Here is a 22,078-nt window from a genome sequence, read left to right as displayed (position 1 = left end):
TGCCCCATCGAGGGCAACGCACGGGCAGAAAAGCCGCCTTCCTGCCTGCTGCCCGTCCGCATTGCTGCTGCTTCCCCGAAGTGAGGTGGAGGACGAAGCTCTCCGTCCCTGGGGAGGGTGGCTGCAGGCGCTTGGTCTCAGGGTGAGCCCAGCGTTGCAGGCGGCAGCCCCGGGACCGGGCTGTGGCACAGGGTGACGGCCGAGTCTGTCCCTTGGCATGCCTGCGGGCGGGGGGCAGGCAGCGAGCCGGGGGCTGCCTGCGGTGGTCTTCCCCAAATGCCGTCCTTTGGTGCTGCCTATTGCAGTCGGCAGGCATGGAGCAGCCTTGCTCACTCCTCTCAGCCGGGCCCTGGCATGTGTCCCTCGCCCACTGCTCCTGGGCGGGACGCCCTCCCCCAGGCACCATCCCTGCCGAGCGGGAGAGATGGGCCACAGGCTGCTGCAGACGTGTGCTTCATGGGTCTGCCTCTGGTCCCTGCCGCGCTGCGATGCTGAGATAGACGCTGCTAGAACAGGTACCGGGCAGAGGTTTTTCTGCAGCACTGGGGTTAAAGGGTGGAGAAAGTAGCTTGTCTTGGATTGCTGGTATTTTTTTCAAAGATGCTGTTTGCATTGATAGATTTTTGGATGATGCTCTAGCAAAAAAAAAAATCGATGTCCCAGTGATTGTACCAGGAAGGGCAGTCGATTTGTGAAAAAGCTGCAGCAGGCGTATTGGGAAATGGATTTTTTTCTGCCCTCCAGACATTAACTTGAAATTCTTTGAAATGAGGAGAAAACAATCTGTGTCAGAAATGAAAAATTAAGGAGGTTAATGTGGTGCCTTTTCCACTTTTAATTTCTTTGAATTCCAGGATGTCCTTGGAGGCTGGTGGGGAGTGGGGTGGGAGAGCTCCATTCCTGAGCCTTGCTCTGCCTGCCCTGCCCGTTCCTGCTGTCCCTCCGGGCAGGACTGCCGGGCGCTCACCGTGGCTGTGTCGCCGGCAGCAGGGCCGGGAGGCACACGGTGCCCAGGAAGGCTGTTGCCCTCATGGTTGTGCAAGACCATTGTTGCCGGGTGTGTAAGAGCAGACGGGGAGGACACGTTGTGGATAAGCTTGGTCTGAGTGTTGCAATAGCTGGATGTCTTTAGAGATCAGCTGCTTGACTGGGGTCGTTTGCTCAACAGTGTTAATGAGCAATAATTTAGGGTCTCTGAAGGGGAAAGTGGTGTAAAGTGTTTGGGCAGGGAAGAGTTTCCGGTGCCTGAGACGCTTTCTCTTTTTCCGTAAGGACACATGCCAGTGCGTGCACACGTGTGCACGTACGCACACATACACTCCCTGGTACCCGCTCCGTGCAGACCGCTCCTTCGCCTGTGGCACAGCATGGTGCCGGCCAGCGCTCCTGGTCAGGGCTCTCAGAGGGGAAAGCAGAGCAGGAGATTTCATGCTGTTGTTTTTCTGCTTCGGGTAATTGTCTGCGCTTCAGCCTTTCTAAACAAAATGCCTCTTTCTTTCCTGTGGGGACCACTTTTCCCAGTCCCTTGGGTGGTCTTTTTATGCAGGTTTTTATCCACTCTGTGGTAGGCTATAGGCAGCTCTCCAGAGAGCTGGAAAAACCTCTGCTTGCTTTACCCTATTGCAGAGGGGAAAAAACGAACTCCCAGAGTCTTGGTTTTGGGAAATTAAAAAGCAAGACTAACATTAAAAAGGAACATAAATAACAGGAGGCTTTTCATCCCCACTGAGCCGTGGAGGGGTTGATTTCTCCATGCCCCCAGCGGCGGTCAGCGTGAGCCCCCTTCTCCCTGAGCTGCAGCAGCCTGCCGAGGCCGGGTGGATGCAGACATGCTCTCCTTGCAGAACAAGCACCCTGCCCCGGGCTCGCAACGGCTCCCGCCACCTCCGTGGAGGGCACTTTCAATTTCCCGGAGCTGTTTGCAGATGCTCCGTTACCAGACTCTCGAGAGACACAGGCTGAAAAGCTCATCGGGCCCTGCCTCAGCAAGCGGCCAGGCAGAGCAGGCAGCCTGCTTGGGGAATGCTGACTCTTTTGCTGGCCACGCATTATCTGCCAGCAGACGATGATTGCTTCAAATGCATTTATTTGAAATTATTGCACAGGGTGTAGCATGAGTCAGCCCAGCAGCATGCACCAGCACTGTTCACTTCCAGCCCTTCTAGAAGCTTCTGCATTGTTGTGTGGGGTTGGCCATCGAAGCCCCATGGTGTTTATCCAGATTCCTGTGTGCTTTTCAAGGCTTCCTCTCCCCAGGAGGCCTGTGGACCACAGTGCTGATCATGGGGAAGACTTGGAGGTCCTGTCTTGCTCCACCAGTGCCATTCTCAGCCACAGGCTGGTCTAGCTGGTGACTGACCAGCCAGGACTGGGGGAGGACGCTGGCATCTTCCTTGGGATGGTGGCTGGGGTCAGGATCTATCGGTTGTCTCCTCATGAGAGATGTAGGGGGACGCTAGTGTTTGATGGCCATGCATGGCCAAAGAGGATGGAGGACCAGACAAAATTAATTATACTGTTAAGAAGCTGCAGTGATCTTTGCATGTGCATTTTAAATATAGTGAGTGCTGTTCTAGTCAAGCCCTGTCTTGAAAAAAGGCAGGATAAATCTCTAAAGAGGGTGAGAGGAGAAGGTGGCATGAAACAGCTTCTGTGCAAGGAAGGCTAGAAGAGCAGGCCTGTCCAGCTGGGAAAGGAGTGTTGCATTGGTCCTGGGGGTGCTAGCCAGCTGTGTATAGTCATGTGTGGAAGGCAAAGGTTGATTAGAAAATAATTAATTGCTTTCTTATAGTGCAAGAGCTAGGGGTACGTAATGAATTTAGCCAGCAGTTTTGAAACTGAAGTATCTTTTATATTATGGTGTCTAACTATGTTACTGAAGTTAATGGTTATGGATTGTTGTAGAAGCCAAAGCAGAAATGGATTCAAAAGGGAAATGGGTGAGTTCATGGGACAAAAGTCCATTTGTGGTTATTGGTGATGATGGTTTGATACACCGTTTGGCTCAGTCAATCCCTAAATAGGTAATCACGAGGCAGGAGGGTGCTGTCCCATCCCGGGGAAAGGAGCAATCTCCTGGGTCCAGTTTCTTGTATTTTTTCCCTAAGCATTGGGATGGGCCATGGTTGAGGCAAACCCTGGCTGGACAGCCTTCCATCGGCCGCGGGGCAGGGGCACAGCCATGCTAGGGGATGTACCCTGCTCCTGCTGTGAACACCCGGGGTTGGCAAGGATATGCTTAAAGAGTGGGTCTTTTCTCTCTTCACCTGAGTTGGCTGAGCTATGTGGGTGTAAGCTAGGGCAGGATTTGGCACATTAAGTTTATAATGTGGATCTAATTAAGAGAAGATATGTGTTTCCTCAACTTCACTGTTGTTATTTATTGCGTTAACTAGAAGGCAGAGGCAGTGGCCACTTCACTTGCTCCCATCTGCATGAAAGTTTATCATTCGATTCATTTCTCTTTATTTTAGCTTTGCAGAAGTGAAGGGGAAAATCACTGAAGTTAACAGTGAGGTAGCAGGGAACAGCGAAGGACATATGGGTATGTAAGGGAAGCAGATGGCCTATCTGACTAAACCACATCATATAAGTTTATGAGTCAGGCAGGTGCTCTTTCCTGCTGTTTTATAGTGATGTCTTAAGGATTTCCCTTTTGATATACGAGGGCAAATCGTCAGCCGAGCCCTTCTCTATCGGAGGCTAATCCAAAAGTAAATCACTCTAAAGCAGCAGGAGAGAGATCTTGCAAGGCACCCACTATAGAGATATTCTTTTGTTATAAATCATCGGAGTCATGTTCTTAAGAGATTATGCTGGAAAAAGCAAACAATATAAAAAGGTCAAATACAAATAGTAAAAATGAAATAGTTTGTTACCTTCTTCTGTCTACTCACAGAGGAGAGACCACTCAGCCTGGGAGAAGAGATGGCTCTTCAGTCTCACTGGAGCGCGGCTGGAGCCAGGGATGGGGCTGCCTGCCTTGGGCTGGGTGGAAGGGGGCAGCAAGGGAGCTGTGCTGAGCACAGAGGCAAGATGCACCCAGCTGCTGGTGAGTGTCTGTCTGGGGGAAGGGCTGCCCCCCCAGCCTGCCCTCTGCACCCCACGCTCTGGGTCTGCCCCTCTGGACTTTGGGGGATCTGTTCCTTGGTGTCTGTGGGAGCACCCTTGGGCTATGGAGCCCGCGCCGGCTGCCTGCACCCTGGGTGTTGGTGGTGGAGAGGGAGGAGTAGCTGTTTACGCAGACAGCCACCTTGTTTGTGGCTTTGCTAGTGGGCTTGTGTTTGCTTTTGCTGGGAGCGTGCAAGGTGTGTGTGGGGCAGGGCGGGGGTACATGTGGGTGCCCCTCAGTGCACAGGCTGGAGCAATGTGGGAGGTTTTGGTCAGCTATGTCTCTGGACTGAGCCTAGCAGAACCTTGTTAATGGGTAGTGCTGTCTCTCATCACTGTTTGTACTGCTGTTGGGGAAAACCCGCTCACCATGATCCTGCTACATGATCAGCCTAGGCATTAAACTGCTTTGCTGCAGCTCCTGGTACAATATCAAAACTTTAGGGAAATGTAAGTGAAAGAACATGCATGCTGCCGGCCTGCCATATGGATGTGCTGTCTGAGAGCTGGTGGTGATGTCAGCTCAGTGGCACATCCCGCTGTGCAATGCGCAGTGCTTCATTTTGCAGGAGAGATTTATTCCTTGTGCTTTAGTGCAACCTGAGCCTCTGCCTCACCAGGTAGGAAGCACAAATCCAGGCCCCGAGCTCTCCTGCCGGGAAGGTGCTCGGTAGCAGTGCCCTTCAGGACTGTGGGCTGTCTCATCAGCTTTGTGTTCGCCCTTCAGCATGCCCTGGTCGGCGCCCTGTGATGTGAGGCTGGGGAGCGGGGTGAGCACCCTGTTCCCTGCGCTTCCCATCATAATAATTGTCTGCAGTTAATACTGTGTCCAGAAAACTGGGTTTCTTGTTTGGAGGGTAAGATGGCAAAATGTATTCCTGCTTGTGGATGTTAGGAATCCCAGCGACCATCCGCATGAGTCAGGACAACCTGGGGCACTGGTCTCTGCTCTCTTGCCTCTCCCTCGTGTTGCGGCTGTCCCCGAGTGGTGTTTCCCATGTGATGTCTCAGGGGAGGCTGCGTTTTGCTGTGAGAGTGGAGGTGATCCTGGTCTTGTATGTTTTACGCTCTGTCATGGGGGCAAGGTGCAATCAGTCGGCAATGCCAGTAAACAGCTGTGCCATTTTCTTCTCCAAATCTCAGTGTAATTATTAATAATGTGAGTAAAAACGCCATAGCTGCTCTTGGGGGCTCTGACACACTTTGGCTCTTTAACATGACATCTCCGCATGGGCGGCCTTGAGCTCCGTCTGGCAGAGCGGCGGGTACTGCACACCCTGCTGTTGCTTTAAAATAGGTATAAATACTGCTTGGCTGCCCACGGGCTGAGGCAATCCCTTTTCTGTGGCATCCCTGGTTTCCCTGCCCTCTGAAAGAGAGAGCGCTTAATTATAGCAGGGGCCTGGGCTCTGCTGGGGTGCGACCTGTGCCCCGGCTGCCCGCGGTGGGGGGCTGCAGGCTGGCGTGGGGCTGGTGGACAGACGGGGCAGCTCCGCGGGCTGTGGGGCTCCTTTCTGCATGGCAGGTCGGAGGATCTGGTGGCCGCTGCCGCCTTCCCCTGCTCCATCATGTCAGATCAGTAGCAGCATCTCTGCTGCCAGATCATGAGCATGTGCCTCCCCGCAATTATATTTAGGCTGTTGGCCGTCCCTGACACAGACTCGGATTAGGAGTCCCCGTGCTGACACGCTGACAGGTCGGCCTTGTTCGGTGTCCAGTTAAGTGTGCAATTTGTCAGCGCACGAGTACAGCCGCTCCCGCTGCTCCCGTGTGCGTGCTGCCCGCTGGCGGGCTCGGCCTGCGCCCTGCAGCCCTGCGTCTTCCTGCAGCCCTGCAAAGTGGGTCAGACGCGCAGCAGGGTTCGTCCAGCCCAGGGGCAGGGTTTCTGCGGGGCTGGGGAGAGCCGCTGGCTCTGCAGGGCCGTTGCGCTCTGCCTCCCAGTGAAGCCCGGCAGGCAATGAGCCGCTTCCCTGGCTGCTGCCAGCCAGTCGCATCCCCCCTTCTGCCATTGGGGTGCCCCTTGCTCTCCAGCCCCATGGGGCTCTTAGAATCCTGGCAGCAGCGACTGGGTAGCACCACACACAAGATCCGCCAGTGGTGAGTACAGCAAGTAGTGCTCCGGGAAGGCATGTGGTCTCCCCTTAACAAAACAACCATTTTTTTCTCCCATACATGCACCTTCCAGCTCCAGCAGGTAAAGCTGGATTTTAACGGCATCAGTGTCCACCACTCTGCATCTCCAGTTCATTCACAGAGGAGCTCCAGCACCCAGTGCACTGGCTGGACCCCGGCTTCTCGGAGGAAAACCAGTGTAACCTAAGTCTGTTGCAATCCAAAGAAACAAGAAGGTCAAATTCAGGTTGCAGAGGCATTCCTAACTTCTGAATGCTGGATTTGAAATATAGAAATAATGTCATTTTAACATAGTACTTAATGTGTAATAGTTTTATGAGTCTATGGAAGCACAAATGGTCCCCTTGCTGAGTTTAACATTTATAACTTTAAAACTGATGAACTGATTTTCTTTGAATTCTGCTTCACTTTAAAGCACCGACTGTGTTTTCTTCAGTCGTGGCCAGCTCTGTGGGTTTCGTTGAGACCTCAGGAGCTACGAGCCTTTGGAGCTGGAGAGCTCTGAGGACTGCAAGCATGCAGCCAGCTGCGGGTGGGTGTGGAGTGGAGGTGGCTGTAATGATGCTACTTTGACTTGAGCTACGTTTTACTGCACGTTTAGTGCGGTAACTGTCTAACAGTGATATCTTTGTAAATCAAACTCCTGTTTTCAAAATGATCCAAGGCCAAAGCTCTTTTTTTCCTCTTACATGGCAACCATCTTTACCAAAGTCTTGTTTGACACGCCATGGCTAGGTTTGTAGAGGGCAAAAATCCCCCCTCCCCGTTTTTTGGCTCAACGTGCCCAAAGGTAGAAGAAATTATTTTTTCATCTCTGCCAATATCACAGATTCACCAGTCAGTTGAGTCCAGGATGGACTGATTGAGAAGGTCACCAACACATGCTTGCAAGTGGTAAAGATGGTGGAAGTCAGCTGGGCAGCTTGCCTGGTGGCAGCTGATTCTCTGCTGACTTGTGTCCCTCACTGGCAGCAGGATGGCTTCCTCGCCAGGGTGCTGGGTACTGGCACTGGTCCGCATTTCCCTGGCCATCGTGTGTCCGGGCATGGACGTGGTGCTCCGGATGCTTCCAGCAGCTCGGGGCGCAAGCGTGGGGCAAGCCCTGCTTGTCCTTTGCTTTGGGCATCTCAAAGCGGGATTGGTCTCAGGGGAGCTTAGCTGCTAAAATCCGAGAGCTGGCAAGGAAGGGGCAAGTTTTTGTAAGACTAAGTGGGCAAGCTTGTGCAGTTTTTCATGGGATGACAGAAAAAGGCCATTGCTGGTATTAAACCTGCCAGGGATCCTTAGTCCTCTTGGATCTTGAACCTTTTTTCAAAACATGGGAATATACTTTTGCCCTGTGAAGTGAAGAGAGTGGGAGAGATGGAGAGTTTACCTTAAAATGTTTCTCAGAAATAACCACGAAGTTCTGAATTACATCTTCAAATCAATATATTCAGTCCAGCTGATGTATTTGCCATGAAAAATTGGGGTCTGATCAGTTAACCCTTGCCAAATTTATAAGCAACTGAAAATGAGGCTTTCTAGTTAGATGTTTCAGGCAGTGTTGTTAGCGGATGGGACTGTTGCCCCTGGTACAGGCAGGTGTGGGGTGGGGATGCTGTGTGCAGCTCGGTCAGACCCAGCTGCAGTCCGGTGAGGATGCGAGTGCCGGGGAAGGCTGGGTTAGGGCTCCGGGGGTGCCTGGTGGGCCTTATCCTGAGTGCCTGATGGAAACAAAGGAAACCCTCCTGTAATGTTTCTTTTTCCTTTTAAGAGAAACAAAACCAACAAGCCTCCTAGGAAATGAGATGCAGAAGGTCAAGTTAATGAAGTGAGACTGCACTGTTAAGTGTTGAAAAGTTAAAATATGCAAAACTTAACCTCAGGTGCGCAACTCTGACTCTGCCCCCTTGTGCATATTCATTAAAATACAGTCTCTAATTACATGTCGTAAGTTGTCTGAGCTGCATGTGTCCTTAAGTACAGAAGTGAAAATTCTGTTGTACTGTACGCTGTGATGCTGCGGGTGGGTTATCGGTTTGAGGCCACGAGGCTGCTAAGTTAAAGGCAGCTGCTGCGACGCGAGCTCTGCCAAGTCAGACGTGCGAGTGCCTCGCTGTGCAGCCACGTGCTGCTCTGCCTTTGTGTGGCCACAGATTAGATCTGACTCCTGTGCTGTCACTGTGCTGGTGCATATTGATGGAGATGCTGCTTGCATCCGTCCAATACCCATGGATGTTCACTTTTAAGATTTGGGTTTTTTTCGTTCTGACTTTTTTGGTGCTGTTATAAACCTGGAGCAACTGGACTGACGGCAGTGGGTACCCGAAGCGAGCTGGCAGGGTGCACTGGGGCCCAGCCGAGTGCTCTGCCCCCACCCCGACGCAGGCTGGGGGTCAGGCTGCAGACAGACCTTCCTGCTGCCTCAGCCAGGCTCCAGTGAAATGGGGGAACCCCAGCCCGTGCCCACCTCCCTTCTGTGGTGTAAACGCAGAATGACGGACCTACCTCAGTAACGAGGCACAAAGGGCTCTGAGCTGAGCCATCATCACTTACCATGTGTGCCTTGCAGGCTCAGCCACCCAAGAAGTGCCATTAGGATGTGGCAGTGCGTTCTCAGCTGGACTTTCTTGGCCTCAGAAAATGGATTCAGAGGATTTTAAAAAGATTTTGCTGCTGTTGTTCAAAATATCCCTCTCTGATTAGAAATAGCGCATAAGACAAAAATGGGAGGAAATAGCTTTGGTGATCTAGAAACATCAGAACTATATTGGCTTTTTGATTTCTGATTTCCCGCCTGTGCTCTCCACACAGCACCTTTGCACTAGCAGTGATTCATATATAGTGCCTGCACTGAATTTATATGCTGCTTAATCCTATGTAAAGCCAGCCAGAAGTGTATGGTGTCTCGGTGTCCTAGCTCCTCTGTTAAGAGCTCAGGTGAGCTCTTTGCCCTGCCCAGCATCTCCATGCAGCTGATAGGGGATGAGTTCTGTTGAGAGCAAATTCGTATGGCGTTTCAAAAGAAATCCTCTGGATGCTACCTGAGGATGGTGAGGGCTTGCACCTCTTCACCGCTGCCCACGAGTGGAGTTTTTATCTGTGCAAGGCATAGTTAGTGACCCAGTGGACAGTCGCTATTAGTTGCCCATAGCTGTGGAGCTTTGTTGGTCAGCGTTCGCTGGGTTTTATCCTGATGTATCTCCCTCAGCTGTCCCTTTAAAGGGCTGATAAGTTAAAGCTCCAGCAGTGTCTTGTGCAGGTGATACATGCAACCAGCTCAGGGACTTACAGGTGCAATGAAGAGGCTTTCCCTGAAGTTTAGAAGTTATGATAGCGCCTGCTATATGGGGAGTCACACAGAAAGGAAGAACAGGAACATCTATTATGTGCGACCTGGCGTTGGTGGTCTTCCTCGCAGGAGTGCCTGGATGAAACATTACTCGGAGTAGACTGCAGCTTGCTGTGTGATGGCTCTCTTGCTTCTCCAGTCCATCTGGGACCAGCAGTAAGAGGGTTGATGGTGCTGGCATTTTGGTATTGTGTGGGGCCTCTTCCTGATTAACTTCAGACCAGGTGTTGGTTAAAGCCAATTGTATGAACTCCAACCAGAGAGGCAGGTGACTTACCCATCTCTGAGGACAGAAACCCTTCTCAAGGTCTCTTATTCGTGCCATGGGCTATTTGTTGGCACACAGCCCTACGTACACTGAACATCTCGCCTTGACAGCATCGCAGCAAGGTGCTCGGATACCTTTGAAGGTTCAGGCCTGTGCGACTTGCGCAATACCTGGTGCTGAGCTTGAACTTCAGCGTCTTTGAGGAGCACCTGAGCTCCCTTGGAGGCTGGGTTTAGGGCAGGAGGAAGTTAGATAAAACGTGCTTTTTCTTCCAAGGTGACAGTGCAAACAAAACACTCCTAGGAAAGAGTTAATGTCAGTCTGTCTGCAGATGTCCTGATGGAGTGAAGGCAAGCAATGATATTTTATATCATTTTGATATCCGGTCTAAATTAGGCCTGAGGGAAAGACTGTGGCCTATTTAACCCAGCATCTGTCAGTTATCATTATTTTCAGCCAACTTTACTAGTTTCAAGTACAAAATTTATATCTGGGGGGAGGAGAGGAAAAGAGGCTAGTAGGAGCTGGATTTGGCTACCTCAGCTTTTGTTGAAATAGCTTGCAGTGGCCTTTTAGGAGTTCTTACATGAGATAAGAAACAAATTAGTGGGGACAGCACTGTGGGTGAAACTGGCTGTATGGTCACCACCCGAAAGCTGTATGGAGGGTGGCACGAGGAAGATGAAGGAGGATGTTAGTGAGGTTTTTCAGGGATTAGTCTTGGGTCTGGATAGCGTTTGGTTAATGGTGTTGCAAGAAAAACTGGAATTTGATTGTGAAATTTGATGATAATGTAACCTTGAAAGGCATTCTCGACAGCTGTGAATGGCTGTCCGGATGAGCAGGCAATAGGGTGACAGACGGGGGCTGGCACTCAGAAGTATGTGGCCTTGCTGGTGGGTGCTTCTGCCACAGCTCAGAACGTGGACTGAGGAGCCCGGGGAGAGGAGGGGCTGGTTTCACTGGTTGATGGGAGGGTGAGGGTTTGAGAGCTGCTGGTGGGATGCAGCTGTAAGAGGCAAATCTCATTTTAGTGGGAGTTTTCAGCAGAGACGTAGCTCTGCCCATGCCAGCCCGCAAGACGGGGAGGACCTCCATGGGCATGCTCGCACCCTTCAGGTGTTTAGCTCCATCCGCCCCCCGCGCAGCCAACAGTCGCTGGAGCAGAGCGGAGCCCGGGGTGAGGCACTACTGTGTGCCAGGACCTGCCCTGCCTTGCCGGGGGAGGGGGAGCCCTGTCGTAATTACCTGAACTTGGTCTTGGTGGTTACCAGAAAACAGGCATGTTTTGGTGGTGGTGCTGTGTGGCCGCTCAGTTATTAAACGGTGCGTGGTGTGCGTAGCACACTGCAAAGGGAACTCTGTCCTGCCTCGTGCGGATACCGCTGGCTGCAGTCAGGCAGCTAAGCAATTTTTTTTACCTGCTGTCATCTGAAACCAAGCAGAAACCCTGAGCTCCTGATGACTGACTAATGCAATTGCCCTTTTATTTCCTGATACTTCCTTGAGAAGCAGAGGGACTCCGAAGCCTACTCTGTCGTAAATCCTTGCTCAGGCTGCAGGTGTCTTGCTCGGATGCAGAAAATGGAAACTTTAGCAGCCGGGGAGAAACTCAATCCTCATCCTTCCCAGCAGCCTTCTCTATGTGCCGCGTGGTGTGGTAGATGCTTGGTTTTTTACACATTGGGGTGTACTGGATGGATTTTGTTGAAAGAGACCAGAATTTCACACCTGCTGTATGGCAGGGCCTTGCAGTGCTTCTGCTTGCAGCAGCTCAGAGTAGAAGGTAGGAATTGCTGGTGACCACGCTGCTGCCTTTGTCACCGAGCCGAAATCTGCAGATTGCGTCAAACTGCTGCTGCCCCTCCAGCCGATCTCTAACAAAAATTATTTTAAATTCTCTAGAAGTTAAAACATTTTCTTTGTCCAACAAGGAGCTCCGCTGGTCCTGTGATTTGGGGTTGGATCAGCATGTGGTGGAACAGCTTCTTCTCTTGCCTCCTGGCGTTCAGGCGTGCCGGGCTGTGCTGTGCTGTGCCGTGCTGCCTGCCCTCAGGAGCTGCCTGGAAGGGTCAGTGGGGAGGCAGCGCGGCAGGGAACGTGCTTTCGGGTGACCAGCAGTGGGTTTGCCGTCCCAGCACACTGCCAGCTCCAGCGTTTCGAGGTGTGCCCGTCCCGTCCTTATGCAATCTGCTGAAGTGCTGTGTTGTATAACGCTGTTGTGTAAGCAGGGCACAGGCGGGTGTCAGGGTTTTGGCACTCGAGCCACGCTTCCTGTCGTGATCCCTGTGTTTCCCCACCTGTAGCCTGGAGGGGATCCGTCCCAGGGACTTCCGTCTGCTTTCCCAGCAGCATTGCGGTGGTAGCTACCAGAGCTGTTTCTCAGAACGTGCTGTTGGTGGAAGGGTTGTCTTTAGGCTGGGGATGGTTGGCACACATGGCTGACTCCTGCTCCCATGTTTAGCAGCACCTTTTCCAGGGACGATGGCAGACATAGTAGGGGCCAGGGCCGTCTCTGCAGGATGTGAAGCAGCCAGTGTGCCTGGACACTGAGAGCGGCTTTGCAGGAGTCTCCTTGTTCAGGCAGCGCTGCCTTGCTCTCTGCCCTCCTGTTTCCAGCTGACATCACCGGGGCACCGTGCTACCTGTTACAAAGCCGTCTCGCAGAGGGAATGCCAGGTCTTCCACGGTACCTGTGCCTCAAAGGGGTGCTTGAAATGAGCTCAGAGGGGAAATGTATCCCCCCGCCTGCGATCACGCTGCGGTGACAATGGCGCGGTCTGGAACATGGTGAGCAGGCTCTGAATGTCAGCGCATTGTTCATAGCGAGATATGTGTCATGTTGCATTAGCTCAGGCCGACAGCTACCAGTGGGAAAATATTTCTGCGAGTTCCTCGGAGTGCCCCCACCTCCTACAGGCAAGGACTTGTGCCTGTCGAGGCAGCAGCAAAACTGTACCCGGCCATACTGGGGAAGCAGTGAGACCATCTGGTGCCCACGTATGTGGAAAGTCATCAGTGTTGTGTCCAAAGGGCAAACCTGCTTGTGCTGGTAGCATGTTCCTGGAGAAAGTGTCTGGCTGTTCAGAAGACAAAGCTCAGTTTTATTTCTTGGTAACCTCTCCTCAGGGCAGAGGAGATGGGGTTAGTGTGACTTATTTGGTGAAATCCACTGTGCCCAGACCAAAGGCAGCAGCTGGCAGCGCTGGGAGCTGAGGAAGCCCCCTTGTTCTTGCCCACAGGCTACAGAGGTCAGAAGCGGCAAGCATGCTGGGTGGTTCGTGAGCGTTTAAAGCAGGACAGAGCAGTCTTCTCTTGTGAGTGCAAATAGCCCCTCAGCATTGCACAGCCACATAATGGTGCGAGGATGGAGCAGGAGCAGGTCTACTCATCCCCCCCCCCCCCCCCCCCCCCCCCCCGTGGGGGAAGGATGAGACACAGTGGGAGGACATTGGCTTGCTCATGTGGAGGGACTGCAGCCTGTGTGCAGAGCCCCCGTGCTCAGAAGTTTATTTTGGTGATGCCCTGTATGGTGGTTCTCTAAGGTGTGGGACTCCAGTCCTCGTGGCCTCACCTACAGAAGCAGCTCTTGGCAGGGCAAGCTCATTTTGTTCCTTCCGAACAAGCCGAGCAGGTGCCAGCCTTGCTGCTGAGCAGGCAGAGCTGCAGCGTGTGCTGCGGTACCTCCCTGCGGTCATTTTTCGCTCTCTGGTTCTAGCGCTCTTGAGTTGGGTCCAGCCTCCAGCACCAGTTACAAGGTGCCACTGGTGCAAGCCAGGAGCTGCTGGCGGTAGGTGGCAGGGAGCGTGAGCGTCGGCACTGGTCCCTGGAACTCCTGTGTGCCCCTCGCAGCTCCCTCAGTGCCCTGGCGAAGGCTTCCCTCTGCCTGGGCTGGCTCCAGCCCTGCCTGGCCTCCCCGCGTGGCAGGTGGGCTGCTGCCTTCACAGTGCTGCCTGCTCTCATTATTTTGTTACTCCAGCATCGGCTTTTCTGAGCCTCTCCCTCTTTATTTTCTTCGAGTGTCAAAAAGGTGAGGAGGTCAAACGCTAATGCAGTATTTCTTTCCTTTCGTTAGATGTACCTAGCAGATGAGGAGTGTCAACACCGATTTTGTTTTTCAAGTGTTCCTGCAGGATTATTATCTTGTTGAAAGTGACAAGGAGGTACAGAACTGTCGGCCTTTAGCCAGAGATGTCATCTCATCTCTGCGTAGGTGAATGGGCATGAGATGATAGAGCACTTTTTTGTGGGAAAGATGAAAAGTTGATCCCCATTTAATCATTTCCTTAAAAACCAAAAGGAGAACATGCTCCTTATCTTTTTCTGGTCCTCAGTAATGAGAGGCTGGAGAGAGGAAGAGCCTGTTAGGCCATAGTTAGTGCAGGGTGGTTCCCTAACGTGTATTTTTGCAGAACCACTTTCAGTACTGAAGCGGATGGCTCAAGCATCGTTATTCATCTACGGCCTTTCCAAGTTTTGCTGCATCTTTTGACAGCAAAGGCTGATGATGGTTTCAGCAAAGGTAAGGTGCTCCTCTGTTGTAGTTGGCAGTATGGACCACGTGAGGAAACAGTTCTGGGTTTCACTTGTGCTCTCAGGACTTGCCCAGGGAGGTGCCCGGTGCCCAGGAGCCTGCGAGCGGCTGCAGTGCTGCCGGCTGGCCTGGCTGCTGCTCCCGCTGCTGAGCCATCCCCGTGCAGCTCCGCGGAGGTGCTGTCTTCTGCTCCTAATTGCAAGTGCTTGTCAGATGCTCAGCCCAGCATGTGGCTTTCTGCGAGGCCGAGCTGTAGCCCCTGATCTGCACTGGGGCTGAGGAGCAGGGAGGGGGCAGAGGTGGGCTGGGGGTGTGATCCTGCTCCTTGGCTGCCCTGGCCATCAGCTGCCCTTCGGCATGCTGCGCCTGTCCTGGCACCAGAGAGACGCAGAGATGCTAAACACTGCACTCCAGTCTCTCAGAGCTGATGTTTTCTGGCAGTTAAGGAGACTAATAAATGACTTGCCACTTGACATAATGTGGTGGGGTGACCCTGGCTGGAGGCCAGGTGCCCACCAAAGCCACTCCATCACTGCCCTCCTCAGCTGGACAGGGGAGAGAAAATATAACTACAGGCTCGTGGGTCGAGATAAGGACAGGGAGATCACTCAGCAATTACAGTCACGGGCAAAACAGACTTGACGTGGGGAAATTAATTTAATTTATTACCAGTCAAATCAGAGTAGGATAATGAGAAATAAAACCAAATCTTAAAAACACCTTCCACCCACCCATCCCTTCTTCTGGGGCTCAACTTTACTCCCAAATTCTCTACCTCCTCCCCCCAGCGGCACAGGGGGATGGGAATGGGGGTTGCGGTCAGTTCATCACACGTTGTCTCTGCTGCTCCTTCCTCCTCAAGGGGAGGGCTCCTCACACTCTTCCCCTGCTCCAGCGTGGGGTCCCTCCCATGGGAGACAGTCCTCCACAGACTTCTCTAACATGAGTCCTTCCCACGGGCTGCAGTTCTTCACAAACTGCGCCAGCATGGGTCCCTTCCACGGGGTGCAGTCCTTCAGGAACAGACTGCTCCAGCGTGGGTCCCCTGTGGGGCCACAGGTCCTGCCAGGAGCCTGCTCCAGCGTGGGCTTCCCACGGGGTCACAGCTTCCTTTGGACACATCCCCCTGCTCCAGTCTGGGGTCCCCCAGGGGCTGCAGGTGGATATCTGCTCCACTGTGGACCTCCATGGGCTGCAAGGGGACAGCCTGCCTCACCATGGTCTTCCCCACGGGCTGCAGGGGAATCTCTGCTCCGGCGCCTGGAGCACCTCCTCCCCTCCTTCCCTGACCTTGGTGTCTGCAGGGCTGTTTCTCTCTCATAGTCTCACTCCTCTCTCCGGCTGCGGTTGCTGGAGTTGTGCAGGTGTTTTCCCCCTTTTTAAACCTGTTATCCCAGAGGCGCTGCCACCATCGCTGATGGGCTCGGCCTTGGCCAGCGGCGGGTCCGTCTTGGAGCCGGCTGGCATTGGCTCCTTCGGACACGGGGGAAGCTTCTGGCAGCTTCTCACAGAAGCCACCCCTGTAGCCCCCTGCCTACCAAAACCTTGCCACGCAAACATGATACACATAATCATTAAGGGGTCTGCTGCGCTGTTAAAACCCCCTCCCCTCTTGCCTCTGCACAGCCTCCAGTGACCCTCCAGGAAAGGGAGTGCTGTTGATTAACCATGTTGGGTGCAGGATGGAGCCGAGGGAGCTGGACTTGTGTGGATGGCATTGGCTCTGGTGCACGGAGCTGAGCGCTGGTAGTGCAGCACACCATGGGACCAGCCCTGGGGCTGGGCAGTGGAGCCGGGGCTGGGATTCATCGTCTGGGTCAGCAGAGGGGCGATCGGAGAACCCAGGCGGGCTGGAGATGCGGTTGGGTGCAGGACGATTCATGCCCTTGAGGCTGCCCATGCATGGGGCTGTGCCAGTCCCCCAGTTCACGTCTCCTTTGCTGGATTCATACTGGCCATGGTGAGGTGTCTCCAGCAGCTTCAGGCACGGTCTGCTCCTCTCCATGGTGAGAGTGCCTGAGCCCAGAGACCTGCGGGGAGAAGCCGGGTGGTTTCTGCTGCTGTTTGGGCGGGAGCCGCTTTGATGCGACTTTTGGTGCAGTTTTCTGGCTGCAGCATAGGCAGGGCATGGTCACCCCAGCTCTGCCAGCCATGGCTTTGCCTTCGGAGCTTCCCTGCGCCCCGTGCTGTTTCCAGGGGTTTTCTGTAACAGTTAGGTGTGGCGATTAAAACTAGACAGCAAATGTGCTGAGACCGGAGCTGTGCCATTGGGACGCAGGTGAACTGTGAACTCGGGTGACATCACTGAGAGGGTTTTTCTCAATAAATTCTCCTCTTCTTTTCAGATGGTCTGGCGGGTCAATTTTGCCTCAATTTGGTCAGAGTAAGAAAAAGAAACACACAGTTTTAAGCAGATTTCCACAGTGATACTTCTGAACATAGTCTGCATTTTGTCCTTTAGCAAAGCAATGCCAGGGACTAGCAACCACATCTTATTTTTTTTTTTTTTAGTAGGATGATGAAAATAACCTCATATGGCAGAGCCGAATGCTCCCGGACTCAGCAGCTTTGTGCAGATTCCAGAGCACCAGGATAAGGGGTGCTTAGTGAAAACTTTCTCTGTTCTAATTTCTCTTTCCTCTTCAGAACTCGAGTTCTGTAGTGCTGCAGCAGAGACAATACAAGCGGAGCAGCTCTTCCGAAGCCCAACTGCTTCGTGCTTTTGTACTGACCTTGAAAACAGTGACCCATTGGACTGAAAGTTTCCCTGCTTTTTCTCAGCCCCTGCGTGATGTGTGTGTGCAGACAGGTTGTTAAAATGGATTTTTTTTTTTCCCATCAGTTGTTAATACCTCATCATGAAGACTGCATGGTTTTAGGACAGCCTTGCTGAAGCATTTTAGCAGCGCGCCTGTTTGTTCAAGCTGGTAATAAACAATTTCCTTACATGTAAAAGATGAAGCAAAGGTAGCTTTTGGAAGAGAGCCAGTTTGAAGCTAAAGCGGAATGCTTCTCCCAAAGCCTTTTACTTAAAAAATGTGCTCATAATCAAACAATTTAGCTTTTCATAGAAAAAACAACACTGGAAAAACAAGCAAACTTGAGACAACATATGAAATGATCCCTGTAGGGAGATGTCAGACAGCGAGAGCAGACAGAGCAGTGTGAAAGTGGGTGAATCAGTGTATTCTTTTGTCATCACTCCAAGTCCAGAAATTCAGCAACTTTGGAGAAGGTTGTAGTTAGAGGAGTAATAAAAAGGCAACTGACTCACATGGAAACAACATCAGTGGAATAAATCCATGCAAAAACAAAGGGAGTGAGGCTCAGGCTGCTGCAAGAGAGACTCTTTGGTGGGGGAGTTCAGCGTGCTTACATCTGTGGTGGTGGAAATGCGTGTATTAAAGCACCGGAGATGAGTCTAGCCTTGTCCAGAAATAAATTAGCCCAAGTAAATAACATATATCTACCTTCCCATGAGTTCTGGCTTCATTAACAGTGATATCATGCCTTGCTTTTAATAGCTTTTGTGATCTCGGGGCAAAGTATTTTTAAAAAAATAGAGATAATTCTTTTGTTTGGAAAAAAAACCCTAAAAGCCCTGAAGTGACCTCTTATTCTAAGCGAAGGAACAGGCAGGCTGATGGCTTTTTCAGATATGAAGAGTCACGGCAAAGCAGCCCAAACGCTGGCCAGCACCCCTGTATGGGAGCGCTGCCGGCAGTGCACACTTGGCCCTATTGTCTCTGCGCTTGTATGGACTAGTCAGTGGGAAATGAGGTATTTCCTTTTTGCAGCTTGCTCGTATTAGAGTGCTGGAGGTCGGATCCTGCCCTGCCTTACACCACGGTAAAGCCTACGTAACGCTGGGCTTTTGTGAGGTTTACACTGGTGTGAGCAGAATCAGATTCTGCGCCAGGTGTCTGGGAGGCTGTGACCTTCTGGGTCTGCTGGGGCATCATAAGTTAAACATGTTCTGATTAGCCTGCACTGTAAATCCAGCATTTTAATTCTTTCCATATGTAAGATCCAGTCTAATAAGCCAAAGTTTAAGACCATGCAATCTATTTGGAATAACCATATGGATTAGGAGTCAGACTGTGCTTTTCTGCTTCTTGTATTTATACTAATATAGAGACATTTGCTAATGCGCATGTAGCTCATGCTGGTATCCATTTTTTAAAAATATGACACCAAATGGCTTGCATTAAAATATTTGAAAAGCAGTAAAACTGTGAAAGTTTCTCTTGCACGCACAGACAGGCACATCTGTGAAATGAAGCGTCTCCAGGCAGCACCATTCCTGTCCCTCCCCGTAGGCTTATCAGTGGGGCTGAAGACCCCTGCGAGGGTGCTGGGCCAGCCCAAGCCCCCCGGCGCACTGCGGTTCCCCACACCCGCCGGGCCAGCATCAGCCTGATGCCTCTGAGACCCCCCGGGCACAAGGGGAGAGCAGCCTTCGGGGCAAGGAGGACCTGCCTGGATCCAGACCCTTCCCGCAATGGCTAGGGCTGAACCAGAGGAGCTTGTGGCCGTGGAGAGCCCAGGGGCTGCCTGCGGTCGGCTGGGCACGTGGTGCTGCCTGCGCGGTGTCAGTCCCCTGCTGTCGGGAGGTATTCCAGCCAGGGGTTCACCCTGCTGATGCCCTCCTGTGTGCTGGAGAGAGGTCTGGAGAGAAGAGCAGCAGAGCTGGGAGCCGGGCGCTCGCTCTGGTACTGCGGCGTTTGCGTTCGTCAAAGTCATTAAGGTTTACTGGTCTTTTTCTGCAGTTTCTTGGTTCTCTTGGGAAGATCCCCTTCCTCCTGTCTTTCCCTTGTCTCACCAGTTTGATTCTTTCTTTGTCTTTCTGTTTTCCTGTCTCTCTATTTAACATTAAGTTACAGATTAGAAATATTATTTTAAAAGAAAAATAGCAGTGCTCTGCTTTTGAAGCTTTGCTCTTGTGCTCTGCAGTGAACGTCCCTCAGGAGAAGGGGACAAGCCTACTTAAGATCACCTCTTCTGCAAGTACCCGCCAACGCTGGGGTCGCTGGTGGGGTTTATGGGTGGATGCAGGGCTCCCAGCTCCCGGCAGTGTCCAGCAGGCTCCAGAATTCCCATTGCTGCTGGCTCCCGCTTTGCCACGTGGTATTCCCTTGCCACCTCCTGAAGGTGGCAAACCTGACAGCCAGTGTAACCTCTGTGTCCGTACTTTATCTGTTGCTTGTTTCTTGTTAATGAAGTGGTTGCTTTGTTATGTTCCTGCAGCAGATGGTATGGGGGCACTGTGACCGAGACTGTGCTGAGGAGAGTCCGGTGCGTGTCCCCAAGGTGAGGACCGTCACTTTGCTCGCTGTTCATCGGCTCTGGCTCTATCTGGAAGAGGGATGGGCTTGGCTCTCCCTGCCTCAGGGAGCAGCCGTGCGGATGGGCACTGCCTTCCCTCGGGGGCTCTCTGAATGTCTCGCTGAGTTCGGGGTGAGCGGCACCAGTCCCCGCTGTGCTGGGGAAGTGCTGGAGCAAGGAGCAGCATCCTCCATCCTCATCTCGCAGCCCTCGGCCTTCTGCACGGGCCTGGTGACCAGACGTGGCCAGAAGCACCAAGTATCTCCCCTTTCCTCGTGGTGGTTCTTGTGGGACGCAGTTTGGCTGAGGGCGGGAGCCTGCACCGCTGGCTGTTCCCAGGGTACCGAAAGCATGTGGGCCAGGATTATAAAGCAGTCAGCTTGTCATGGGAGCCAGAGTCGGACCCGGGTCTGCGCGAGCGCTGGAAAGCATTTCCGAGTGGGAGTTGCACTCTGCCATCCGTCATTTGCTCAGACGGAGAGGAGGGAGTCAGCGTGAGACATGGCAACTTCTTCCTCCCTGTCTCCAGCATTAATCTAAATGCCAAAACGCAGACCTTGTGGAATGCGCCGGCGCTGCGGAGAGCACCAGCCTCTAATTCCATATGGCACGGAAATATCCCCCAGGTAGCGCTTCACAGACACCCAGCGCTGTCTCGCAGCTTGTAGGTTAATGCCGCCAGCTTGGCTGCTTATTCGTGTCGGTGTTAGGCCATATTGAGGAGCCGCTGGGTTGGGCTGCCTGAGGTGAAGAGAGAGCCCAGGGAGAGAGGGGAGCACGGAGACGCTCCCAACGCTGGGCTGGAAATTGTTTATTGAAAGGAAAGGATCATATTACACTCAATTTTTGCTGAGTTTATCTTGGTTTTTATCAGATTACACACAGGATAACTCATCAATATTGTGATCCCGCTGACACGTAAGTGAGCTGCTGCATAATTCATGGCTGCTGCAGGGCTCTGGCAATGGGAGGCACATATTTAATTAGACACCTCACCATTTCACTCTTCTGGAGCAGCCCCGGGATCGCACCCGTGGAGGTGGATGCTGTGGTGGCCCTGCCTGCCGCAGCCCCCAGCTGCCTTGCAGAAGCCGTGCTGACGCTCTCCCCAGCATCCCAGCTTGGGGGCAGAGGCACTGTGTTGTGGCTTCATGGTGCAGCGCTTTCAGGGGACATCCAACAGCATAGCCCTCTGGGTGGTCCATGTCAGGGTGCAGGACGACATAGCATGCTGCGGAGTGGTTCAGCCTGTGCTGTCCTTGGAGGACCCCCCGGCTTCAGGAATGGTCTGTGGAGGCTGCTGTGGAAGAGCAAGTCTTCCCCAAGCCATGCTGACCTTGGGGTGACCTTGTAGGGGCCTGTTGCACTTCACCTCTGTGCCCCGGTGCCCTACCTGTGAATTGCACTGGGAGCTGATGCCTGTCCCTGTTGTGTGGCTGACCGCGCCAGCTCTCTGTGCAGGAGAAAACTTGATGTGCCCGTCGGCTAAAGTGAAATGTGCTGCCGTGGCTGGCCGGTCTCCCACTGGCCGTCTGCCGGGATGCAGGGCGGCACGTCCCAGGGAGCCTGTGCTGGGGTGCCCACCGCACAGCTAGCCGGCGAGGGACCCTGGGAGCGGCGTGTTGTGCTGGGCTCCCAAGCGCAGGCACAGTTTCAGAGCAAAAGGGTCTGCAGCAGATGGGGGTTTCCCAGGGCTGCCGCTCTGCCTCCTCCCTGCCAGGGCCAGTTGGCAGCAGGTTCCTTGCACCAACAGTGCTGAGCTCGGAGCAGAGCCCCGAGTCGTTAAATAACACACTAATAGGCAGAAATGCAAAGAAAACTTAGTAATGGCCTGTTAATTTTTTAATGCCTGTATTGAGTAAGAGACAAAGTAACTAATTCCCTTCCCTGTGCTGAACAGTTCAATAAATTAGCTTTACAAAGTTCAGAGCTGATCAGGGTACCAGAGCTTTGATTCCTGTGCTTTGCATTAGGGTACAGACAACTTTTGCAGCGTTTCCCTCCCTCGGGCAGTATTTCTAGTGATGGAGTTAAAGGAGTGTTATTGCCTGTTTCCTCTTCAGTGCCGATTGTCATCTGCTCTCATGAGGCTGCATCACAGCCCAGCTAGAGAGTGCTGCTCCAGAAAGCAGGCTGTTGGCTTTACTTATGAAGCAGGCTTCCTGCTTGTGGGTCTGTCTGTCTGTCCGTCTGCTGGCTCTCTGTCTGTCCTCGCAGTGTCCGTCACTGGCAGTGGTATTGCCAAGAGTGTGATTTAGAAATCTCGGTTCTGCTTCCACAGACCCGAGATGCTCCAGTGAATGGAGATCATGCTGGTGGTGGGAGAGGAATAGGTGTGTTGCCTTCTGCATGGCATGCAGCTGATGTGACAGCC

The 22,078-nt window shown here is 52.7% G+C and overlaps 1 long non-coding RNA gene across 1 annotated transcript in view; it reads left to right on the top strand.

The window, feature by feature from the left end:
• The window catches only part of LOC127022950 (uncharacterized), a 58,138-nt gene that overhangs the window by 20,808 nt on the left and 15,252 nt on the right, over window positions 1-22,078 (top strand). Inside the window, exon 2 of the long non-coding RNA XR_007767388.1 lies at window positions 3,899-4,051. This is a non-coding gene — a long non-coding RNA (uncharacterized LOC127022950). The remainder of the gene's footprint in view (window positions 1-3,898; window positions 4,052-22,078) is intronic.

The sequence above is a fragment of the Gymnogyps californianus genome, chromosome 16 (assembly GCF_018139145.2).
Source record: "Gymnogyps californianus isolate 813 chromosome 16, ASM1813914v2, whole genome shotgun sequence".
In the NCBI taxonomy this organism is placed as follows: Eukaryota; Metazoa; Chordata; class Aves; order Accipitriformes; family Cathartidae; genus Gymnogyps; species Gymnogyps californianus.
This window is presented reverse-complemented; position numbering and strand designations above follow the sequence as displayed.